Source organism: Nothobranchius furzeri, chromosome 9 (genome assembly GCF_043380555.1).
Source record: "Nothobranchius furzeri strain GRZ-AD chromosome 9, NfurGRZ-RIMD1, whole genome shotgun sequence".
NCBI classification, from domain to species: domain Eukaryota; kingdom Metazoa; phylum Chordata; class Actinopteri; order Cyprinodontiformes; family Nothobranchiidae; genus Nothobranchius; species Nothobranchius furzeri.
This window is the reverse complement of record NC_091749.1, coordinates 52768581-52785719: the sequence shown is the minus strand read 5'-3', so window position 1 is coordinate 52785719 and position 17139 is coordinate 52768581.

Here is a 17139-nt window from a genome sequence, read left to right as displayed (position 1 = left end):
GGAGGTTAGTAGAGAAAAGTTTGAAAAAGTGGCCAGTGACCACAGCTAATCCAAGCACAGGCGTCATCTTGTTGCCGACCTGGAGCTATGACACGTGTAGTCAACAATTTGGCACTTTAGTGCATTTTAGTTAATATTTATATTTTGCCTAAAACTATCAGGGTTGTGACCTCTTTGGGCAAAACCTCTACACTACATTTGAATTTAAATCTGCCACTGCTGTTGGCTAAGAGGTACACTATGACATTAGCTGGTACCATATGATGTCACAATGCCAATGTGAGCCTGTGTGTGTGCAACTGTTAGCGGCTCTGCCCTCTCGGTCTGCCAGACAACGCCTCCTTGTGGTGCATTTATCAAACAGGAAATTGGAGTGAATTGTTTTTATTAACCTTTTGAATGTGACCACGCTAACTCAGAACATACAGTAAGTTTAGAAAAATCAATTGTTTTATTGTCCACCCATGTAAAAATTCATTTGTGAAAAACCTGTTTTTACAGGAGCAAGACCAAAAACATGGAGCAGCATTTAGTCTGAGATTCCAAAAACCTTGTTTTACCCTCCGTTCAGCCACCATACATTGAGGTCAAATATCAAACAGTGTAAAGCTAAAAAATTTTTCAGCTGTTTGGATCATTTGTTGAGTTTTCAGTTAAAGGAAAGATGCACTGCTTGGGTAAAGGTGATTCTTATGTCACCGATACTGACCAGGAAGCGGAAGAACAGCGGTTTGGTCTTTTCTAGCAGAAAAAAAAATTTAAAATGAGGTGGAAAAGAGTTCTAAACATACTGCAGTCTCTTTGACAGGGTAAAGCATGGTCATGTTCCAGTGTTTGTGTTGTACAGGTGCTTTTCAGTCTCTTTTAACATAAAATGTGTTGCTTTTTTTTCTTCTAATAACCCCCTTTTGGTGTCTCTGATGAGGAGTGCAAAATTACATATTCTTTTTAAGAGCACCAATGCACACAGTGTTATGCTCTCCCATCTGCCACAAAGTTATCCAGGATAGTTCAAGGACATGACACTACAGTAGGAAAAATATTTTAAAAGTGTGGCCAAGAAAATAAACTTCTGATCCAAAACTGCTCAGCCCATTGATCCACACATCTTGTGAGAGGTCGGACACCATTATTCACATTGTGACCCCCACTGTGACCAGTAGTCACAATGGTGATGTATTGTGAAAATGAAAAACACAGCATTCATTTCAGTCTTTATTATTATAAATTCTACATATTTACATCAAACTCTTACCTGTGAGTAGATTACTAGTTACTTCAACTTGATGCAACTTGAAAAATTAGAATATCGTGCAAACGTTCATTTAATTTGGTAATTCTACTTAAAAAGTGAAACTAATATATGAGATAGACTCATTCCAGAGATTTCAAGGATGTATTTGTTATAATAGAGATGATTATGGCATACAGTGTATGAAAACCTTTGATACAGTGAACCACAGCATCCTTTTGGACCATCTTAAAAAGTGGGTATCGGAATACAGGACCTGTACTACAATGGATTAGATCCCAACTGACTCACAGGACTATTGTCACCATAGGGAGTTTCTCCTTACACAGGGTCCCCCTCTCTTTTTTCCTTGTGGGGGGTGGGGGGGTGGGGGGTGGGGGTGGGGGGGGGGGGCACAAGGTTCTGTCCTTAGACCTTTTTTTTTTCTTCTCATTGTATTTACTACCTTTAGGACTGCCCTTTCAGAAGCATAAAGTTACGTTTCACCTGTACACAGATGATTGCTAGATTTACTTTCCTGTCTCCAAATACTCCTCTGATGGTTTATAACCACTTTGTTCAGAGGAGGTTAAGCCTGGTTAGCAGATAACCTTCTCTGTTAAAATGAAGCTAAATCTGAGTTGATTATCTTTAGGTCTGGCTCAGGGAATAGTTGTCTGACTCCAGGGGAACTATCCAAACTTTAATTTGTGGAGAAGGTGGAGGTGAAGATCGATGTAGCCCTTTCATTCGATAAGCATATAAACACGACATGTTTCTTCCACTTGCATCACTTGTCCAGGATTAAGTCAATTATTCTGAGGAAGCATCTTGAGAGTGTAATCTATGCTTTTATCACATCAAGGCTGAACTTTTGTAAATCTGTTCTGACAGAGGCAAGTAAAGCTTCCGTAAACAGATTGTAGTTGGTTCAAAACACTGCAGATAGGTTTCTAACTGGTACAAGGGGGAGGGATCACATCTCCCCAGTGCTGGCGGACTTACACTGGCTACCAGTCCAATTTAGAATTGATATTAAGGTTTTAGTCTTTGTTTTTCAAGTTTTTCTAGGGAGGTGGCAGTTTATCTTCAGCCACTTGTAAACCGCCATGCTCCAAAGCATTCACTGAGGTCTGCCTCGAAACGCAAGGTGGGCGAGCCTTCTCGTTGGCTGGGCCTCAGGTGTGGAATGTTCTGCATTTGATTGTTCAAACAGCTACATCACTTGTGTTTTTAAATCCAGGCTAAAGAGACACATTTATACTCTTTCTTTTTAATTATAAATGTTTGTCTCAGTTGTGTTTGTAGTTGTGTAACAGTCATTTTTAATTTTGTGTATTTCACTGTATTTGTGATGTGTTTATTTCTGGTGTGTTAAGCACTTTGGGGCTGACTAAAATGAGCTTGAAAGTACTAAATAAATAAAAAAGTAAAATTGATCATGATGAAAACCCCAAATTCATATTCTCAGACAAGTGGAATATTGTAAAAAGCTTCACTATTCTAGACTCTAAGTGTCACACTTTAATCAGCTAATGAATCCAAATCACCTACAAAGGGTTCCTGAGCCTTTAGATGGTCCCTCAGTCTATGTTGAATTACTGAAAGTGATTGACTGTTGCAGCATAATCAAATTTTTGGAGTATTACCTGTATTGGCCAATAGAGTTCATTATTTCTATTTTTAGGAGGACAGTCAGAGCCGGATTAACACAAAGGCAAAGTAGGCACGTGCCTATGGTCTGATTGGATGGATGGGGCCCAGACAGGGGGACAAAATTAAAAATACGTACATTAAAATAAAATGTACAAATGTCCAGAATTTGTGGATAGGACTCCTATCTACAATTTATTTCAATATTTATTAATTAACTAAAAACAGTGACAATGTTTATCTTAACCATAGACTGTTACATTAGCTATGTCACATTAACGCCAGCCCATGGCTGTAGCCTACAACTTGGGCGCCACTCAATTAAGGACGTCAGAGAAGCGGTCAGAGCGGTACACAACAAAGCTAGCAGGTGTTTTTGAGTAGGCTAACTTTCACGATGCTTTCGGGTGCGGCAAAACGTAAAAAGAAAAAAAATGAAGAGGAACAAAAGAAGAGACAGCCGGGGGCTTTGACAAAGTTTCTGTCGGGCTGCTCGGGCAGCTGTCCGACAGCTGTGAACCTACTTGAGTCGGCAGAGCCAGAGGCAGGTGCCTGAGCCAGACCCGGAGGAGACACGGCCCGAAGATGCGGCGGGCATTGCGGCGGAAGACGCTGTGGCGCCACCGCCGTCAACATCAACGTTGTCACAGAAGGATGAACTGGAAGAACAGCAGCCAGCCAGAAGTGAGCCCAATATAGTCTTACAGCAGGAGCCTCTAGACCCAGAAAGGGTGTCCACAAGCTACCGATCTGATCCTGCAAAGTGGTACCAAATTGATGACAGGATGCGTGAGTACTTTACACTAAACCATCCCTTTCAAAATATTGGATATTTCTCTGCATCACAGAGGAAATATGGGGACATAAACCGAAGCTTAACCAAGGAACATTTCATTAGACGTGTTTCTGCTGTGACTGAGGCCTGTGATGCTGCAAGCCTGAAGATAATTCTGGAGTGGAGCGTGCTAAATGGTTTCCGTGGTAAGTGTTGCTGGTTTTATTAATTATTTTTCTTATGTTTTATTAATGTTCAAATAGCATAACAAACAATAAGTTCACATTCAGAAAATTCACACAGAATTTCTGATTCAGCAGAGGCAAAAACTGCCTGAATGAGCATGAAGCAAGATCAAAACTTAAGATAATGTTTTCATTTTATTGAAAAAAGAGGTTCAAGATGGCGCCGGTGTACGTGGCAAGCCGTCTGTCTCCTGTCGGATATTTTATCTTTTTATTATTTTTAAGTGTTTTCGTGTGTAATGTGACTTTGTTGCTGACTTATGACCGAGAGGCTCTTCTAGAACTTCGATCAGCTGCTGGCCTGGTGAAACCGGGTGCTTGGACGGGCTGGAGGAGTTCCGGTTTTTCGTCCTCCTGCCAGTGCCGCTCGGCACCACCACTTGTGCCTCGGCGGCTCCTGGATCGGGCTAACTGGAGGAAGCGTCGTAGGGGTCGTGGAAGGTGTGGTGGACGGCGGGTGAGACTACGGTCCAAGCTGTCACGGTCCCGTAGGGAGCTTGCTGAGCTGACGGGTATCAGCTGTCATCTTGTGGCGCCATCACGCCTGTTGGAGCCAGCTCCGTCCTGCCTCGTGCCGTTGGTGGGGTTTGAGGAGGAGACTGCGCACCCGCGCTTTCGTCCAGTGTCTCGGTACCGATGGAGGGGAGTCAACCCAGCGAATCTCCACCCGGTGACCTGTACGGGGGTAGCATCCACGTCCCTAGGTTTAAACAGCGCTGAGCCGACGACTCCACATCTCACACGGCTAGGTCTGGTCAACGCCAGGTCGGTAATGAATAAAACTTTCATTTTGAAAGACTTCTTTGTTGCACAGGGGTTGGAACTCCTGTGCATATGTGAGAGCTGGCTTCCTATGGGAGATTCGAGTGCTTTACTGGAACTGCTACCAGTGGGTTGTAGCTGTTTTAATGTCCCGAGGTCTTCTGGCAGAGGCGGTGGACTGGTTGTCGTGTATAAATCTCACTTCAACTGTAAACAGCTTATTCCATCAAATCCTCCTTCCAGCTTTGAAATGTGCCTGTTTGAACTTGGCCCACCTCCTCTGTTGCTCGTGGCGTTGATATATCGTCCTCCTAAATTTGATGTGGACTTTTTAAAGGACTTCTCTGACCTCCTGTCTGTAAACATGCTAAAGTATGATCATGTTTTGATTCTTGGTGATTTTAATATTCATGTGTGTTGCCCTGATAAGCCATTCGCCAAAGACTTTTTACATCTGTTGGGCTCCCTTAATCTGTCACAGTGGGTCCTGGGTCCTACTCATGTGCAGGGACACACCTTGGATTTAGTGATGTCTATTGGTCTCTCTGTTGCTGGTGTAGAGATACTGAGCCCGGTTTTTTCTGATCACTCGCCCATTTTATGTGATTTTAACTTGCCCTGCATGCCTGCTGTGGCTTCCTCTCATGTGAGATTCCGTCGTGTTTTAAATGCAGCAAAGGTTATTGAGCTTGGTGAGCTCCTATGTGCAGAAGGAAGTGAGCTACACACAATGTCACTTAATGCAGAGGAGCTTACACTCCAATTTGACAGTATTTGTAAAAACATTTTGGATAAAATTGCACCTCTTAGGATTAGAAAGAAGAGGCCTAGGCCAGAACCATGGCTCTCTGATGATGTTCGGGCCTGCAGGCAATCCTGTAGGAGGGCAGAAAGGAAATGGAAGAAAGACAGACTCCAAGTCTCTCGTGAGATATTCAGAGAATCTTTGTTTAGCTACCAGCAAACTCTTAAGGAAGCAAGGCTGAAGTTCTTTGCTGATATCGTGGAAAAAAATTCTCATGATCCATGCACTCTTTTCTCTGTAGTAAATTCGCTACTTGAGTTCTCTGATTCTAGCGCTTTGCCTCCCACAGTTGAAACTTGTAATGACTTTCTTCACTTTTTTGTTGATAAGGTTACATCTATTTGAGCTGCCATTACAAACTCACCATCTGACTCTCTACTCCCAGAGCCGCTCCAGGCTACACTGGAAACATTTGAGACTGTTACATTATCAGACTTGGAAAAACTGGTCGCTCAGCTCAAACCTTCTGGCTCTCCTTGTGATGTGCTGCCCCCTAGAATTTATAAAGAACTCTTTCCAGTGATAGGCCCTTTGCTGTTGGCAATCATAAATGGCAGTCTTACTTCTGGTATGGTTCCGTCCTCGTTTAAGAAGGCTGTTATTCATCCCATGTTAAAAAAACCGGGGCTGGATGTGACAACCTTAGCTAATTACAGGCCCATCTCAAAACTCCCTTTTCTTTCCAAACTGCTGGAGAAGGTCGTGTATTCACAATTGGTTGCCTTTTTGGACACAAATGATTTATGGGAAACCTTTCAGTCAGGGTTCAGGAAAGGTCACAGCACTGAATCTGCTCTTTTAATGGTTTTTAATGACACGTTTTTAGCCTGTGACATGGACAATGATGTTGTTCTGCTATTGCTTGACTTATCTGCAGCTTTTGATACAGTTGACCACGAAGTCCTTCTGGACCGACTACAGCATTGGGTAGGGATAACTGGGCAGGCCCTCCAATGGCTTCGCTCTTATCTTCAAGACAGGACATTTAGTGTTCAGATGGGTGAGGTAACGTCACCCAGCGTGAAACTTCGTTGGGGTGTGCCACAGGGCTCTGTCCTTGGTCCTCTCCTATTTGCAGTTTATTTGCTTCCTCTTGGAGTCCTCCTTCGCCAGCATAATATGAAATTTCATTTCTTTGCTGATGACTGCCAGATCTATCTCCCTCTTCAACGTGGGGAGGATAGATCTGTTTCTCCTTTACTGGATTGCTTGAAGGACATAAAATGCTGGATGGCTTCAAATTTTTTACACCTAAATGAGAGCAAAACGGAAGTTATAATACTTAGTCCTGGCAGAAGAAATGGCTTTGGTGCTGATATTGACCTTGGCCCATTGACACCCTATGAAAAGAAAATGGTCAGTAATTTGGGGATTAAAATCGACTCAGCACTCAATCTTGACACTCATGTAAATACAGTGGTGAGGTCCTGTTTCTTTAACCTGAAAAGACTATCCAGGATCAGGCCTCAGCTGTCCAGAGCTCATCTGGAGTCTGTGTTGCATGCCTTTGTCCTGTCTCGGCTGGACTACTGCAACGCTCTGTATGCTGGTCTGGCCCAGTGCACGGTTGCACGGCTCCAGTTTGTGCAGAACTCTGTGGCTAGGTTCCTGACAGGCACTAGATGTCGAGAGCACATTACCCCAGTGCTGGCTGCTCTGCACTGGCTCCCGGTAAAATATCGAGCTCAGTTTAAAATCTTAACTCTCGTTTATAAGGCCCTCCAGGGCAGTGCCCACCCCACCCCCCCCCCCCCCCCCCCCCCGTATATTATTGCGCTTTGAACAGGTATGCTCCATCTCGGGCTCTTCGCTCAGCCGAGCAGGAACTTCTGGTGGTCCCCCGGTCGAAGTTTCGATCGAGGGGTAGTCGTGCTTTTTCTATTTTTGCTCCAACTATGTGGAACGAATTGCCACTGAGCATTAGACAGGCTCCATCCCTTCAAGTTTTTAAGTCTCGTTTAAAGACTCATTTTTATCTGATTGCGTTTCAGCGCTAGGGTCACTTGAATTGCCCTAACATTATGGTTTTAACTATTCTTCTTTTTATACCGGATGCTTGATTTTATTTTGTCTGACATTTGTTTTTTTAATCGATTGGTCTTATTCCAATATCTCTTATCTGTAATACTGTTTGCTTGCTATTTTATGATTTTATGTTTTTATCGTGCTTTTATGCCCATGTATTGAGAATGTTTTTCTTTTAATGATGTTGTTCAGCACCTTGGGCTTCGGATAATGTTGTAGAAGGTGCTATACAAATAAAATTTGATTGATTGATTGATTTTATTAAAATACGTTTGTTTAAAATTATAGATTGTATTAAGTTTATACTGTACTAATTTAAGCTGCGTATTTATAGTTTGTTTTTGCGCCTTTAAACATGCTTAAGTCCATTTAAATTCATTTATTTCTTCTTGAATGTCTTTCCACTATCATGTGATTAAATTTGTCAGCATGTATAAATGTTGTATGCAGTGGCGCAGTGGTTAGAGCTGTTGCCTTGCAACGACATGGTCCTGGGTTCGATTCCCGGCCCGAGGTCTTTCTGCATGGAGTTTTCATGTTCTCACTGTGCATGCGTGGGTTCTCTCCGGGCACTCTGGCTTCCTCCCACCGTCCATAAACATGACTGTTAGGTTGATTGGTCTGTCTAAATTGTCCTTAGGTGTGAGTGTGTGTGTGCATGGTTGTTTGTCCTGTGTGTCTCTGTGTTGCCTCTACCTTGTGTGTTGCCCTGCGATGGACTCTGTCCAGGGTGTACCCCGCCTACTTGCCCGTGGACTGCTGGAGATAGGCACCAGCCCACCCGTTTAAAGCGTGCCACAACCCGTGCACGCGCATTGGGTCCACAGCGCGCGTGTGAACGGGACTCGCGAGCGAAAATATACATGGCAACGCGCGCGTGAACGGGACTCGCGAGCGAAAATATACATGGCGAGAGGTCATTTGTGCACTGAGAGGGAGCAAACTGTGTCTGTGAGCGCACAAGGATGTGCACAAGTGACAAACCTGCGTGCGCGCGTTGCCAACGAGCACACGGCAGAGGAAAACGTGCGCGCGCGGCAGCCTCTGCGCGCTCGGTTTCTAATTCCGCTCGCTCGGCTGAGGGCTTTTGGCACTCTGGAGGCGTGGCCTGTGGCAGATCTTCCCTGTCATCTGATTGGTTATTTTACCCCGCACTTCACTCTCTACCTATCTATATAAAAAAATCTGAGATTCAGCAGCTGCTGTCATAGCTCAGCTGGGAGAGTGGGTGACTCTCACTCTGGAGGATCCAGGTTCGAGTCCAGCCAAGGAACATAGAGTTAATGTCATATTATTCTTTCCTAATTCCTGTGATATTATTTTACAGTTGTGACCGTTCAACTGTCATTAAACGTCCGAATGTTTGCTGGGCAGTGTTTTAAAAAGTGCACATAAGCTAGATGGTTTTTACCAGGTAAAAATAGACTTGTGGGTGTAGGTATGTTCAACTTTAAAAAGTTCTTGCCTCATTAATGTATTGTTTATTTTTTTCAGCATTTAATTGACAAATTATCCTTTCAAATAATTAATTGATGAGTTACATAATTGTCCATTTAGAATTGTTGAATGGACTGAGTCAAGTTTGGTGCACTTTATATATTTCAAAACATGTTTTTTTTTAAATTATGCATATAAATAATTTTAATGTTAATTTATTGAAATATTTCTATTTTTTCATTACCTCACCCTTGTTTTGACAAAAACAAGACCTTGCTGGATAATATCACAGAGAAACTATTTGTTCACAGTACATGGCTCAGTGAGGATCTGTATACCAAAGGAGGAGATACTCAGAAATCTGTCTGCAGATTGTTACAACCCAGACTGGAAGTGGTGGGCTGTAATAAGAAAGGAGACCAAACAGAGGAGTGGGGGGTTCAACAACTGATTTATTTAACCAAAGTAAGGATTTACTAAAGCAAGTTAGTGAACAGAAAATGGCCAGTGAGGACTCTCCACCACACAGGAGAGACCCAGTGAAAGCAGAAAAACAGTAGGCTTTGTAGGCAGCACCACACCCTGAGCCCAGGTGCCTCCAAGGCTGCTTAACGAGCTGCCTACAACAGAAGAAAAACACAATTAAACACAAATGAAAACCCAATGAGACGGTGGGGGCATCACAACACGTTCAGGACTACCCAAACACCAGTAATTCTTGACTGCACTGATCTGAGGTGTCAATGGCCATATTCCCCTCTCTTCCAGAGTCATATATTTTCCTCAAGTTCAACTGCACTCTGAAGAGGCTCATTTGGATTGTGCCACATAGGCCAGTGACCTTTGTCTCAGCACTGTATGCTGGAACTATCAGCGACCAACCTGGGAATCTGGTGTGTTGAAAATGCTACAACTAGAGATGGTCATCATGGTAGACAGGGGTTTCTTCATTGATGACATTGTGCCCTGCAAAGTGTACAGGCCAGCTTTTCTTTCTGGCAAACCTCAAATGTCTGCATGTAAAGTTATAGAAACAGAAGCCATAACATCTCTGAGTGCATGTGGAGCGCTCCATTCATCTGGTCCAAGAACACTAGGTTTTTGATTGTTATTCCCCTCCTTGCATTTGTAAACAATCAGCTATATGCTGTGGTTTTTCTCCTTACCAACTTTTAAAATAGCCCACTAGTGAAGGCCTGGACAAAGAAGCCTGATGTCTGAGAACCTCAACATATGTACGGCAACCACACTGTATATTTACACACTTTCATAAAGAAGCTGCATATCAAGCTTTCATTCAGATGACGTTCAACAGTGCTGCACCCTGCTGAGGGACATCCGAGTAAAACATTGAGATGGCCATTTTCTGTTCACTAACTTGCTTTAGTAAATCCTTACTGTGGTTAAATAAATCAGTTGTTGAACTCCCAACTCCTCTGTTTGGTCTCCTTTCTTATTACAGCCCACCACTTCCAGTCTGGGTTGTAACAATCTGCAGACAGATTTCTGAGTATCTCCTCCTTTGGTATACAGATCCTCACTGAGCCATGTACTGTGAACAAATAGTTTCTCCATGATATTATCCAGCAAGGTCTTGTTTTTGTCAAAACAAGGGTGAGGTAATGAAAAAATAGAAATATTTCAATAAATTAACATTAAAATTATTTATATGCATAATTAAAATAAAAAAAACATGTTTTGAAATATATAAAGTGCACCAAACTTGACTCAGTCCATTCAACAATTCTAAATGGAGAATTATGTAACTCATCAATTAATTATTTGAAAGGATAATTTGTCAATTAAATGCTGAAAAAAATAAACAATACATTAATGAGGCAAGAACTTTTTAAAGTTGAACATACCTACACCCACAAGTCTATTTTTACCTGGTAAAAACCATCTAGCTTATGTGCACTTTTTAAAACACTGCCCAGCAAACATTCGGACGTTTAATGACAGTTGAACGGTCACAACTGTAAAATAATATCACAGGAATTAGGAAAGAATAATATGACATCAACTCTATGTTCCTTGGCCAGACTCGAACCTGGATCCTCCAGAGTGAGAGTCACCCGCTCTCCCAGCTGAGCTATGACAGCAACTGCTGAATCTCAGATTTTTTTTATATAGATAGGTAAAGAGTAAAGTGCGGGGTGAACTAACCAATCAGAGGACAGGGAAGATCTGCCACAGGCCACGCCTCCAGAGTGCCAAAAGCCCTCACAGCCGAGCGAGCGGAATTAGAAACCGAGCGCGCAGAGGCTGCCGAGCGCGCAGAGAGGCTGCCGCGCGCGCACGTTTTCCTCTGCCGTGTGCTCGTTGGCAACGCGCGCACGCAGGTTTGTCACTTGTGCACATCCTTGTGCGCTCACAGACACAGTTTGCTCCCTCTCAGTGCACAAATGACCTCTCGCCATGTATATTTTCGCTCGCGAGTCCCGTTCACGCGCGTGCTGCCATGTATATTTTCGCTCGCGAGTCCCGTTCACACGCGCGCTGTGGACCCAATGCGCGTGCACGGGTTGTGGCACGGGTCTGACGCGATACCCCCCCCCCCCGCCCGGGGGGCGTTAGGAGCAGAGGTAGGAGGAGCTGAGGCGGGGGTCTCCTTACCCCAGGTGAACTGGACAGGGAAGAGAAAGAGTTCTGCTCTGTGCATTGGCTTTATAGACTCGTCCAGCGGGCGGTCTCTGTAGGGGCCGGTATCCACCGGGGGCCGGTCAGACTTGGCGTCACTTGATGATGTCATCAAGCTGCTGCCGGCTGCAGAGGATCATGGGACATGGAGTCCCTGCTGGCGCTGATATTAACATGCTTTATTGTGTACGCTTCAGGGCGTAGAAAGCACAGTCCTTTGGAGAAAATACTGCGTAGTAATGTTCTCATGAGGGCAGGACCCCAACAGTATGCTATTGTATATTGCAGAAAATCTTTTAAATTAAATGTGTTGATTAATTTAATGACACCTAGTGGTTATTGCCTGGTACTACTGCCTTAACAATGACACTCCCAATGGATAAGATGAGGATAATTTATTAGCATTTAATACAGCTGTGTAATGACATATAAATTATTAATATCAAAAAATAGTCTGATACAATGTTTAACATACAACACATGACTTATTTAGGCATACAAACAACCAATTTGTAACCAAAGACTAGGCTATGTAAAATGTGAATGAACTTTTATTAGTAACTTTGGTAATTTTCAGATTTCAATTCATAAAATAACATTGATGAGGGTGGGCCCAAAAAACGTGGCCTGTCTTGTGTAGTCCATTTATTTAATCTGGCTCTGAGGACAGTTCATGTGGGGGAAAAAAAGCATAACGTGTCAAAGTTCTGTTTTGAGCAACATTAAACTGGTTATAATGCATCAGGTATCTGGGCATGTTGCACAACTGGTCTTTGATGTTGGTCTAAGTTGAAAGTATCTAAAATGGTGCTTGACTCCTCACAGATCAAAGTCTTGTGGTACATTTACAGTAATAAACCTACTGGTTTATTACTTTTTCAGAAGGAACATTTGATTTTTAGGAAAGTGAGTTCTTGACATTTTGGGTCTGCATTTCTATTTTTGAATGTGAGACTGTCATTCGTATCTGAGAAAAACTTTGAGTGTTCTTTCTTCAGGTCCCTTTGGAATTGACAGTCCCCATGGCTTTGGCAAGTGTCAACTGCTGGCTGGTTCCATCTTCTGACTCTTGCCATTTAAAAAAATATATTAAACTGAATATATGAATAAATTACTGAATGATATTGTTGAAAGTTGCTTATATTTCATTTGATTTGAATGATTTGTAAACTGCCCAATGAGACTAGGTGAGTTTTTACTTTTAAACTCTTTTTAATGCTTTTTAAAATGCTTGTATTAATATCTTTTATGTTTCTTTGTTTACCTGTTGTTTTGCTTTTGTCTTTTCTTCATCCAGGTATTTTGTAGGAATGTGATACAAATGCTTTCTATCTATTTTCATCCAGCACTGATTAAAATTGATTTTCCACTTTTTTTTCAGCATGTTTCTACTTATGAGATAAAATAGGTAAAAATGTCAAAACTATTACATTTTTCTAAGAAAACGTATTTTAAATACGTAAGTGATGTGTTCCTGAAAGAGTTATAAATATTACCAGAAGCTGAGTTTACCAATATTTCTAATCACTGGTACAATCATGGACAGAATGCTTTGATTGTTTTGCTTTGACAACTACTCTAAAGGAGAAGTGCCCCCCCTTATAAGTCATTGAAGCCAGGTTGGGTTGCGAATGAAGCAGATTAAATGTGAGTCATGAAGGTGTTGAGGGTCTGACCTCATGAGGAAATTACTATGCAGTGATTTTCTCCAAAATGACTGTGCTTAAATTGCTCTGAAAAGCAAATAATCACATCAGCGCCAAGAAACTTCATTTCCCATGATGCTTTGCACACGGAAGCATTGTGATGACGTCACCGCCTAATACCAGAAACACGATCTGCGGGAGGCGGGAGCTTGGACAGCTTTCCCGCGACTTCAAAGACTATAAATCATGAATGAGACAAAGAAACCTCGTTCTTTTGCCCAGGATACCTGGCGGTAAGGACACGCTTGTCGAACGCTCCGACAACTTGAGCACGCGGAAGCTTTAAGTGCCCAAGTTGAGCCACGAAACCGCTACAAAGCCACTCGAACCCCATCAGGACCTGACTGGGAACGAGCGGAGCTCCATCCAGCTCTCAGAGACGCTGTAAGTTGTCAAACTCAGCACAAAAGAAACTTCGTTCTCTTTGTGTCCAGCCCGTGGAGAAACACTCGTGGAGGTAAACTACGGAGAAAGCATCAAACCGACGGATGACGCCAAACTGCGGAGAAACACGGAGAACCGTCAAATCAAAACAGTGAGGGACGCTTCACTGTTCTGGTGATCAGAAAACTCATTTTTCTCTCTCCTTTTCTCCTCCCGTTTCCTCTATAGTCCAGAATAAGAAATAAAACCGCGCTATTGCTTAAAAAGTAGCTTCGTGTCTTCCTCTTTCGCTCCCAAAACACGTCCGCCGGGTCATTTTGAATAAATAAACTGCTTATTGATCATTGTTTGGTATCTTTAAATGTTTTCTGCTTGGCCACGTGGTTAAACTAAAAGATATTATTCGTGATTAATCCTTTGTGTTGTTTCATGATCCTTTGAAATGTTTTGAGTGATTTAAGGTTAAGTTACTGATGATTCTAAGTGCCTTGGAAGTCAAAGTGCAAGTTGCCACTCACACTTTAGCCAGACAAAGGGGTCAGCCATCTTGCATACAGACTCCATTTTAGAAACACACACACATACATACACACAAAACACCTTGAACATTATTTTGAATATACATCCTTTTATTATGTCACATGGTTATTATTCATCTATGCCACTGTTTATTCATTTGACAAATTGTTAATTAAACGTTATAAAATTCAGATTTTCGTCTCCAGTAGCTTTGTTGTGTCGAAGAGAAGTCTCTGCTCCAAGGATTCTACGAACTTCAAGAAAGACTGATAAGAGTTTTGGATTCAATTTTTCCCCGGTTAAAGGGGAATGGTGCCCCGTATATCTAAGAATATCTTAATTAATTAATAAATCAGTAAATATTCCCATATTTACAGAATTTATTGATGAATCCAAAAGTAAGTTAAAGCTTACGAATTGTTCGCTCCTAATAACCCCAACAAAGGATTTTCCATTTAAAGCAGCAGTTTTGAGACAATTAATGTGGGAAATAGATGTAAAATAAAACCAAAATCATGTATGTCATTGGAACTTCAAAAAATGCTAATAATTGAAAGAAATGTAATAATATGGGTTAAAAATATTGTGTCATATTTGGTGTTTTACCTTTTTAATGAGTATACTCATTAGGAAAACAAGTTTGGGCAAAGGCTGACAAAACAAAACAAATCTTGTCCATTATTCTGAGCCTCCTTAGAACTAAAACAGTATTTTATTAACATATTTATCAATGTCTTATTTCACTGCAAAGATCAAAGCTGACTTTTCAGGATTGTGAGTTACACTAGTTACACTAGTTACACTAGTGAGTAACACAAACATTTTACCAGGAATGGGACACCTCTCTAGCCTAAGATAAATAGTTATGCTTTGCATTTAGGTCTAGGCATGCTCCAAAACCCGTCCAGGATTGTTGCCGACCAATCACAGTGCATTTATTTAGAAAAACAAAGTATTGTTTTATGTTTTTTTTTTCATGTTCTTCCGTGATGTAACCATTGCTGTCCAATCACAGCACTCTACTGGTTTGGAGCTCAATCAGTCAGGTAGGCGGGTTTATAACAAAAACCAAGATGGCCACAGCTCTGTAGCAGTCCAATCATAACACTCTAGTGCTTTGGTTGCCCAATCACAGAACTCGGTAAGTGGGATATTACAGAAAAAAGGCTTGTTCGAGTTGAGCAGCGCCTCGCCTGGAAAACAGACGAGAGCAGATGGACGCAGCAGGGGGAATGGCTGAAAGCTGGCATTTAACTGGGACGGATGTCCCTACATGTGTAGCTCGCGGGTGACGAACCGAAACACATCCTCACGTGCTTGTGGATATAATATAATGCATATGGGGACATGACTGTAATATTAAGTAAAGGTTATCAGCTGTAGGTTTAGTGTGCTCATAGGAAACGTGAGAAAATAACACAAATCACATTTCTCTTTATGGCCTATATAGTTGTCATCATCAGCGTAACATGATTTACAGAATACATGTGACCAACTAACATTTCATGTTACCACCGGATGTATGGATCAGAATGTGGACCAATCAGATCTTAGATCAGGTGAGAGCCAGGTGTTTCCCGTCATCCTCTAGGATTTGCAGCTGGTGGAGAGCAACTGCAGTGCCTTGCTACAAAATCTGCGGCTGCCTCGATCTCACGAGGATATCGTTGCCCACATATGCATGAAGTCAGAGCAAATCGGCGCCAAGTCAGACACAAATCTAACCTCGGACACAAATATAACCTCGGACAAAAATCTAACCGGCATGCACTGCACGCCGATCACCGGTGATCGAATCTGTGCACAATTGGCTCATCTCGAACAAGGCCAAAGCTAAGATGGCCACTGCTTGTTTGAAATGGCTTTGGCTTCAACTTTGAACCTTTTCTTTGAGTCAAAATCAGATAGAAGTACCTTAGTTTATTTAGAAAAAATAAATAGTTGCATCTTCTTTGACAGAGTATGGCAGACTACCTCATTGACTGACATCTGTAGCAGTGAGTACATCACCTTGTTTGTTATCCAATAGCATATGGAGACAGTTTGAAAGACAACCGTAGATCCCGCCCCACGACTGAGAGCCGTTAATACACCTTGGCCAGACTATAAATCAAACATATAACACCCCTCAGCACTGGATTAGTTTACTTTTGATGTCTATGATTTAGATTTTCTACATTTTACCTGTTTTTGTTAAGAAAGCAAAGATGCGTGTTTCAATGCATTTCAGTTTGATATTCTTGGTAAAGTCATGGACACATGCTAAGTCAAGAGCTGTAAAGGAGATTCATCCATTTTCATCTCTTTACCAATTATAGAAATATCTCTTCCTCTGAAGTCAAGCGCTGTTTTGAATGTTATCGCTATAACAGCATTCACAATGGAAGGAATCTGCCTTTAAAATGTTGAACACAATTCCATATGTTGAGTGTTTGTCTTTCAAAAGTTGAGATCAAACAGAAAGACTAGTTTCTTGGAAGTTGTGCGTTGATTACTTAATTTTGTGCCCCCCAAAAAAAAAGAAAAAACAACATGTATTATGTCAACAAGTCAGCTGCTGATTTCATGTCTTATCTTCACTGAAATGAATGACTGCAGTCCTCCAAGTAGGTCAGATTCTTTCATCTTTTCTTTGAAGCAATAGTTCAAAGGTCCACCTGGGAGTGGAAGTACCAACTGGGCACTGGTTGATGAAAGCTCTTGCAGAATTGTCTTCACCCCACCTGGTGTTAATGACAAAAGCATCAGAGTTAGGGGCCTATTCATGTGTATGTGTGGTGCAGCTGAACTAGTTTATTATTTTCACAACTCTGTTGGTTTCTCTACTCAAACAATAAAAAGGCTGTGAAATTGTTCTGTAATCAGTGTGGGATATATGTGGAGATGTGCTGCTGTTGAATGAATCAAAATTTCTGAAGTCCAGCTTGGACGTGCTTTGTTTGTTTGTTTGTTTGTTT